This window comes from Heterodontus francisci, chromosome 8 (genome assembly GCF_036365525.1).
Source record: "Heterodontus francisci isolate sHetFra1 chromosome 8, sHetFra1.hap1, whole genome shotgun sequence".
Classification (NCBI taxonomy): Eukaryota; Metazoa; Chordata; class Chondrichthyes; order Heterodontiformes; family Heterodontidae; genus Heterodontus; species Heterodontus francisci.
Genome location: NC_090378.1, coordinates 116471656 through 116481155, shown reverse-complemented (window position 1 = coordinate 116481155; position 9500 = coordinate 116471656). Strand labels below are relative to the sequence as shown.

General features: G+C 44.7%; 1 non-coding gene across 1 annotated transcript; it reads left to right on the top strand.

Annotated features, from left to right (window-relative positions):
• The first annotated feature begins 4086 nt into the window (after nucleotides 1–4086).
• On the top strand, nucleotides 4087–4156 carry LOC137373284 (small nucleolar RNA SNORD79). Its single transcript, XR_010975614.1, has one exon. It is a non-coding gene; the product is annotated as a small nucleolar RNA SNORD79 (small nucleolar RNA).
• The last annotated feature ends 5344 nt before the right edge of the window (nucleotides 4157–9500 follow it).

Here is a 9500-nt window from a genome sequence, read left to right as displayed (position 1 = left end):
ATTGCTCTTTCAAAGAGCTAGTGCGGGCGCGATGGGGCCGAATGGCCTCCTCCTGCGCTGTAACAATTCTGCGAAGCCAATTTTTCTATTATTTGCAAACTTCTTAATTATGCCCCTACATCGAAGACGAAAAAATTTCAGCCTTAAATCACAAACATATTCAACAACGGAACATCCACAACCCTCAGAGATAGCGAATTCCAAAGATTCATAATCCTTTGGGTGAAGAAATTTCTCTACATCTCAGTCCTAACTGATCAGTCCCTTATCCAAAGTCTCTGACCCCTCCCCCATGTTCTACATACCCCATCTGTATCTACCCTGTCAAGCCCCTTCAGAATCCTGTGTGTTTCAATGAAATCACCAATCATACTCCAGACAGCACAAACCCAAATCACTCAATAAACTGAGGCAGGATTTAAAAAGCAAATAGGCCTCACCCCTGCCTCTGAAGTCGGGAAACCCCAGAGAAAAAACCCGCCGCACAACCACGCGATCGAGGAGAGAGGGGGCGGGGCAGCTATTATAGACGTCATAACCGGCGGACTTGTCCCGCCCCTGACCAGGCGGCCGACTAATGGGATTGCAGATTATGGCTGACGATGCGAATGACAGCGCAATTAACCAATAGCGTTCGTCATCTGCGTGGGCCGTTCTAAGAAGGAGCCTTAGACTCCCATGAGCCCGTGCGCTGGGCTGTCTATAAAAAGTGGCTGCGGGACGCTCTCGACCTCTTTTGACTGCGTGCAATGTTGGAGGTTAGTAATGGGAGGGGAAGTGGGATGGTTTCAGGGAGGCAGGGAGGCAGGGAGGGGGAGGGGGAGGGGGAGGGGGAGTCGGTCGGTGAGGCACGGTCCGCACTCTGTACTGTGATGAGACTAATGTTGGTAGGGACATCCGAGCCCCTGTGATGAAGCTTCAACATGCTGAGTGTGTGGGCCCGACCTGGCATTGGTGCCCTGACTGGGGTGTGAATGATGCCCGGTGGTCGCCGCTCTCACTGATGTCTTTTTTCTGTTTGTAGGTTACCCAGTTCGGGCCCGGCCGGGTGACCACACCGGAAAGGATGTGGACGGAGTGTCGAGTGGCTCAGGTACTGGGAGGCTGTTACTAAACGGGGTGGGGGGGGCCCTGTAGATTGCTTTAAGTGACGCTCTTTCCCCCATTACTGTCCTATGTTACAGTGGTTTACAGCAGAATGCCTGGCTGCTGGTGGGGGAGGATACGAGCTATTGGGTCTAAACTGTTGCCCACCACATGGCGCCTGGGCCAGTGTTATAATAATCCTTGGGGACGTAGGCTACCTGGTCTGTATGGGGTTGGGAGCTATTGATTTGTTGTTTTTATACTAGTGTGTCCAGTACTGTGAAGCCAATGATTATTATTGAGTAGTGGCCAGAAATGTTTCTGAAAACTTGTGAAATGAGGCTTGTAGCTCTCAGTTGAAGGGTTCTCATATTGTGGAGTGGGTGACTGATGCAGTGCTCTCATTCCAGGTTTGAATTCTGTCTGGCGGATTCACCTAATTGAGCAGGTAAATATTTTATAATAAAAGCAAAATATTGTTGCTGGTTAACATCTGTAGAGAAGCAGTTAATATTTCAGGTCTCACCTTTTGCCAAAACTGATAACTGCTTCTTTGCAGATGCTGTGTGACTTGAGCATTTCTGTAACTACTTTTATTTAACTTGTGGCTTTTTTTGCCCTTTACCTCAAGAAAGCTATGTAATTGATGGAATTTATGGTGTATTTAAAAATTGGGTATCTAGTCACTAAATGCATTTACATTATTGTCTTGATAAGCCATTCTGTCGTTCAATGCAAGCATAACTAATTGGCCCCTGGCTCCCATTTGTCTGCTGTTGTCCCATATCAGTCCATCTAATGATCCAGTGTTAACTCATTTGACTAAGGCTACTTTTTATTTCAAGTCTTTTCTAACTTCACTTGAGGGCTGGCACTAGCACCTAAGATGTGTCCAAATGGTCTCCATTTCTTCGAAAGAAGCGAACCTGATTTCCCCTTTACCTTCAACTTCTGTCAAATTACCCTTAAATTATGGGATGCAACCCTAGCTTGCATTCATTAAATCATAGTTGAAGGCACCGAAAGAGGCCACTTGGCTGATGGTGTCTGTGTTGGCTGAAAAACGACCCACCTATTCTAATCCCACCTTCCAGAATTTGGTCTACAGCTTATGACACTTCAGGTGTATATCCAGACTCCTTTTGAATGATTTGAGGGTCTCTGCCTCAACTAGCCTTTCAGATAGCATTCCCTGGCCATACCACCCTTGGTGAAAAAAATCTTCCCTTATCTCCATCTGATTTTTATACCAATCACTTAATCTATGTCCCTCACCACTAACCTCAGCCTTCCCTGTTTCAGTCTTTTCTCCTAGTTTCACTTTTCCAGTCCTGGCCACATCTTTCTAAATCTGCTCTGTACCATTGAGTGCAATTACATCCTTTCTGGAATGATGTGACTGGAACTGCATGCAGTACTCATTGTGAGCTAACCAATGAGTTATATAGTTCCAGCATAACCTCCGTGCTCTTGTGTTCCATACATCAGCTAATAAAGGATTCATATGTCGTCTTAACCACCTTATTGTCCTGCCCACTACCTTCAAGGATCTGTGGGAATTCACTCCAAGGTCCCTTACTTCCTCTACACTTCTATTTTCCCATTAATTATGTATTCCTTTGCCTTGTTTGACTTCTCCAAATGCATCCTCACTTCCAAGTTGAATTCTATTTGCCACTTTTCTGCCCATCTGACTATATCATATCTTCCTGCAGTCTACAACGATCCACCACACAGCCAATCTTTGTTTGCAAACTTATTGATCATGCCCCCTACATTTATATCCAAATTGTTAATGTACACCACAAACAGCAGGGGTTTAGTACAGAGCCCTGTGGAACACCATAAGAAACAGCTCTCCAGTTGCTAAAACAGCTGTAAACAATTACCCTTTGTTTCCTGCCACTGAGCCAATTTTGTATCTACCTTGCATTTCCCTGGGATTTTATTTTTTTAACCAGTCTGTGGGAGCTTGTCAAACCTTGCTGAAGTCCAAGTAGACCACATCAATGGTTACTACAAAAATTATCACGTTGTTCAAACAATATCCTCCCTTAACACCCATGCAAACTATCCTTGATTAACCTCACTTTTTAAGTGACAGTTTATCCTGTCTCAGTAGATTTGAATAACTTGCCCACTACTAAGGTTAGACTGACTGGCCTGTAAGTATTTGGTCTATCCCTTGCTCCCCTTTTTAGACAGGTGCAACTTAGCAGTTATCTAATCCTCTGGCAACCCACCTGTCTAGTGAGGACTGGAAAATGGTCTGATCTACTATTAACTTTCAAGGGTGCTAATCTCATTCATACTTCCCCTCCCAATGTAACCCTTTGAGTTTAGATAGTATTTTGGCAAATACACTGCATTTCCTCCAAGGCTGGTGTAATCCTAAAGTGTAATTTACATCCATGATATTTTAATCCCTGTCTGGCCCTTTGTTAACTTTGCTATCCTGTTTAAATGTACATGTCAATGATTCATTAACCAGCCCAGCTATTACCCTGAAGTTAAATGACTTGAGGTGCCTAGGAAGAAGGGGTTGGTGTAGATTGGTTTGATCTGTTTGGAAGCACTATAATCCACTTCCCATGGGGTGGATAGAAAAGGTGCAGTCAGCTCAGTCTGCAAGGCTGTGACTGATCTTTGAAAGTTCTTTGTGCACAATGATGATGATTATTTGCTACTCTCTACTTTTTGGATGACGAAAACACCAACCACTATCAAAAGCATCTGAGTTGCACAACTGAGATTATGCTAAGCATGTGTCCAGTCTGGCTGTAACATCTCACTAACATAAGTATTGCCTTTTTATAGGTGGGGATGGATTCTGCAAGTCCAAGCACCAGCTCTGATTTGTCGAACAGCACTGAGGAGCTGAGTTAATGGGGTGAGAATTAGCTGAATTCTTGGAGGTCATTAATACTGTGCCTACTGTCAATGGTCCTGTGTAAATGATTTTAAATCTGTTCAAAGATCCAGTATGGAGTGGTTCATTTGTACTGTTGATGATCCATTGGGAATCTCTCTGAAAAAGAGTGACAGAAACTTTGTATTTACTGAACCAGTACAAATAGCCCTCCTTCCAATTTCTCTATGCCCTTGTTTAAATGTTACCATTCTGTGGTAGCTCCTGTTCACACCTATACAATTTGCAGTGCCACCTAAATGTGGGTGGGTAATGCTATTCATCAATTCCAAGTCATTGATTTAGTTCTAATCAAGTCCCAGGAGCACCAATCTTGCCATTTGGGTTACATTCCCTTGAAATCCTGTTCTGTTACCAGAATGTCCCAAATTATCACCAATCTCTTGCACTTCTATCTGTTCTGCATGGAACTATCAAATTTATTAGTGCTTAATGGAGGTTTTTTTTCTAGGTGCTTTGATTGTCTGTCTGAGTGCTGGCCTCATGGTAAGTGGATGGAATTAGCTGTTGAATCAGCAAACCCTGTTAACAATATGCACTCCTTGGCATCTTAAGTCTCAGCAGCTGAGTAGTTAAACATCTCATCTGCAGTGGCTTCTCTAGATTGTGGAGCTGGAAACTAACACCTGTACTGATATGGTAATAAATGGCCCCAGTACTGATCAGTTTCAGAATCCTGGAATGAGCATAATGGGAGGCTGTTTGGCCCATTATTGCCTTTGCTTTAATAGATCTATCCAGTTGGCCACATGGCTGCTTTCTTTCAGTTCTTTTGAAAGTTGTCATGAATCTGCTGCTACCAACCTTTCAGACAGTGCTTTTCAGATCATTGTAATGCTTTTTTATTTATTTAAAGATACAGCACTGAAACAGGCCCTTCAGCCCACCAAGTCTGTGCTGACCAACCAGTCATTTATACTAACCCTACAGTAATCCCATATTTCCCTACCACTTAGAACATTACAGCGCAGTACAGGCCCTTCAGCCCTTGATGTTGTGCTGACCTGTGAAACCATCTGACCTATACTATTCCATTTTCATCAAGATGTCTTATCCAATGACCACTTAAATGCCCTTAAAGTTGGCGAGTCTACTACTGTTGCAGGCAGGGTGTTCCACGCCCCTACTAAGTAAAGAAACTACCTCTGACATCTGTCCTATATCTATCACCCCTCAACTTAAAGCTATGTCCCCTCGTGTTTGCCATCACCATCTGAAGAAAAAGACTCTCACTATCCACCCTATCTAACTCTCTGATTATCTTGTCTCTATTAAGTCACCTCTCCTCCTCCTTTTCAATGAAAACAACCAAGTCCCTCAGCCTTTCCTCGTAAGACCTTCCCTTCATACCAGGCAACATCCTAGTAAATCTCCTCTGCACCCTTTCCAAAGCTTCCACATCCTTCCTATAATGCGGTGACCAGAATTGCACACAATACTCCAGGTGCGGCTGCACCAGAGTTTTGTACAACTGCAGCATAACCTCGTGGCTCCGAAACTCGATCCCCCTACTAATAAAAGCTAACACACCATATGCCTTCTTAACAGCCCTATTAACCTGGGTAGCAACTTTCAGGGATTTATGTACCTGGACACCAAGATCTCTGCTCATCTACACTACCAAGAATCTTCCCATTAGCCCAGTACTCTGCATTCCTGTTACTCTTTCCAAAGTGAATCACCTCACACTTTTCCGCATTAAACTCCATTTGCCATCTCTCAGCCCAGCTCTGCAGCCTATCTATGTCCCTCTGTAACCTACAACATCCTTCGGTACTATCCACAACTCCACCGACCTTCGTGTCATCTGCAAATTTACTAACCCACCCTTCTACCCCCTCATCCAGGTCATTTATAAAAATGACAAACAGCAGTGGCCCCAAAACAGATCCTTGCGGTACACCACTAGTAACTAAACTCCAGGATGAACATTTGCCATCAACCACCACCCTCTGTCTTTCAGCTAGAAAATTTCTGATCCAAAGCACTAAATCACCTTCAATCCCATACTTCTGTATTTTCTGCAACAGACTACTGTGGGGAACCTTATCAAACACCTTACTGAAATCCATATACACCACATCCACTGCTTTACCCTCATCCACCTGTTTTGTCACCTTCTCGAAACTCTAAGGTTTGTGAGGCACGACCTACCCTTCACAAAACTGTGCTGACTATCGCTAATGAACTTATTCTTTTCAAGATGATTATAAATCCTCTCTTATAACCTTTTCCAACATTTTACCCACAACTGAAGTAAGGCTCACAGGTCTATAATTACCCAGGGCTGTCTCTACTCCCCTTGAACAAGGGGACAACATTTGCTATCCTCCAGTCTTCCGGCACTATTCCTGTCGACAATGACGACATAAAGATCAAGGACAGAGGCTCTGCAATCTCCTCCCTGGCTTCCCAGAGAATACTAGGATAAATCCCATCTGGCCTAGGGGACTTATCTATTTTCACACTTTCCAAAATTGCTAACACCTCCTTGTGAACCTCAATCCCATCTAGCCTAGTAGTCTGTATCTCCATATTCTCAATTTCTTTCTCTACTGTAAATACTGATGAAAAATATTCATTTAATGCTTCCCCTAGATTCCACACACAACTTCCCACTACTATCCTTGATTGGCCCTAATCTAACTCTAGTCATTCTTTTATTCCTGGTCCCTGATCCTATCAGCCAATGACTTCTCGTGTCCTCTCACTCTTCTAAGTTCTCCCTTTAGATCCTTCCTGGCTAGCTTGTAACTCAAGCGCCCTAACTGAGCCTTCACGTCTCATCCTAACATAAGCCACCTTCTTCCTCTTGGCAAGTGCTTCAACTTCTTTAGTAAACCACAGCTCCCTCGCTCGACAACTTCCTCCCTGCCTGACAGGTACATACTTATCAAGGACACACAGTAGCTGCTCCTTGAATAAGCTCCACATTTCGATTGTGCTCATCCCCTACAGTTTCCTTCCCCATCCTACACATCCTAAATCTTGCCTAATTGCATCATTTCCTTTCCCCCAGCTATAATTCTTGCCTGTGGTATATACCTGTCCCTGCCCATTGCTAAGGTAAACCTAACCGAATTGTGATCACTATCACCAAAGTGCTCACCTACATCTAAATCTAACACCTGGCTGGGTTCATTGCCACATTGGATTTGGTACTGGGCATCGCCCCTGGTTGGCCTGTCTACATACTGTCAGAAAACCCTCCTGTGCACACTGGACAAAAACTGACTCATCTAAAGTACTCGAACTATAGTATTTCCAGTCAATATTTGGAAAGTTAAAGTCCCCCATAACAACTACCCTGTTACACTCGCTCCTGTCAAGAATCATCTTTGCTATCCTTTCCTCTACATCTCTGGAACTATTCGGAGGTCTATAGAAGACTCCCAACAGGGTGACCTCTCCTCTCCTGTTTCTAACCTTGGCCCATACTACCTCAGTAGATGAGTCCTCAAATGTCCTTTCTGCTGCTGTAATACTCTCCTTGATTAACAATGCCACCCCCCCCCCCCCCTTACCATCTTCTCTGTTCTTACTGAAACATCTAAATCCTGGAACCTGCAACATCCATTCCTGTCCCTGCTCTACCCATGTCTCCGAAATGGCCACAACATCGAGATCCCAGGTACCAACCCATGCTGCAAGCTCACCCACATTATTCTGGATGTTCCTGGCATTGAAGTAGACCCACTTTAAACCAAGTTCTTGCTTGCCAGTGCCCTCTTGTGTCCTTGTAACCTTATCCCTGACCTCACTACTCTCAACATCCTACACTAGGGGCAATTTACAATGGCCAATTTACTGATCACCTGCAAGTCTTTGGCTGTGGGAGGAAAACTGAGCACCTGGCCAAAACCCACATGGTCATGGAGAACTTGCAAACTCTGCACAGGCAGTACCCAGAATTTCAGAGGCTGGAAGTTTAGTTTAGAGATACAGCCCTTCAGCCCACTGAGTCTGTGCTGACCATCAACCACCCATTTATACTAATCCTACACTAATTCCGTATTCCTACCTGTCCCTATATTTCCCTACCACCTACCTATACTAGGGGCAATTTATAATGGCCAATTAACCTATCAACCAGCAAGTCTTTGGCATGTGGGAGGAAATCCGAGCACCCGGAAGAAACCCATGCAGACACGGAGAACTTGCAAACTCCACGCTGGCAGTACCAGAATTGAACCTGGGTGCTAACTACTGCACCACTGTTATGTAGGGAGCTTGTAAACCAGGAGCTGCACTAGTACAGGATTTTCTGTTATGAAACTAGATTTGTGTTGAGCTCAACAATAATGTCGACTGGGAATTAATTTATATAGTTAAAGCAGATCCAAATGCATTTGGGATCCTCAGTTGAGTCATTCCCATTAGTGTCTGCTGACGAGTCAACTTGCCAGTCTGAATCCATGTTATCTGTGCAGTCAAATAATGACATCCAAGTGTTCTCACCTTTGGCTGTGATTGCTGCCTCCATCCTCCCCCAACAGTAGGCTGCTCCCTCTTGCAATTGTTGCTCCATCCCACCATTCTTTCCCCCTCCTGGGCTGGTTGTTTCCTGCTTTACTGTGAGCACCCTACTTGCTCCCCTGCTGCTTCTCTAGGTAGGGGTTGAGCAGACAGGCACAGCAGTGGGTGGGAAAGTGGGGATTGCAGGAAACCAAGTGGGTGACAAATGAGAACAAAGAAAATTACAGCACAGCAACAGGCCCTTCGGCCCTCCAAGCCTGCACCGATCCTGATCCTCTAGCTAAACATGTCGCCTGTTTTCTAAGGGTCTGTATCTCTTTGCTTCCTGCCCATTCATGTATCTAGACAGATACATCTTAAAAGACGCTATCGTGCCTGTGTCTACCACCTCCACTGGCAATGCATTCCAGGCACCCACCACCCTCTGCGTAAAGAACTTTCCACACGTATCCCCCTAAACTTTTCCCCTCGCTTTGAACTCGTGACCCCTTGTAATCAAATCCCCCACTCTGGGGGGGGGGGGGGGGGGAAGCTTCTTGCTATCCACCCTGTCTATACCTCATGATTTTGTACACCTCAATCAGGTCCTCCCTCAACCTCTGTCTTTCGAATGAAAATAATCCTAATCTGCTCAACCTCTCTTCATAGCTAGCGCCCACCATACCAGGCAACATCCTGGTGAATCTCCTCTGCACCCTCTTCAAAGCATCTACATCCTTTTGGTAATGTGGTGACCAGAACTGCACGCAGTATTCCAAATGTGGCTGAACCAAAGTCCTATACTACTGTAACATGACCTGCCAACTCTTGTACTCAATACCCTGTCCGATGAAGGAAAGCATGCCTTCTTGACCACTCTATTGACCTGTGTTGCCACCTTCAGGGAACAATGGACCTGAACACCCAAATCTCTGTACATCAATTTTCCCACAGATTGTGGGAGGAACCAACATTTTCAATTGCCCCAGCATCTACAGCTATTAGGTTCCAGATTCCTGTTAACTTTGTG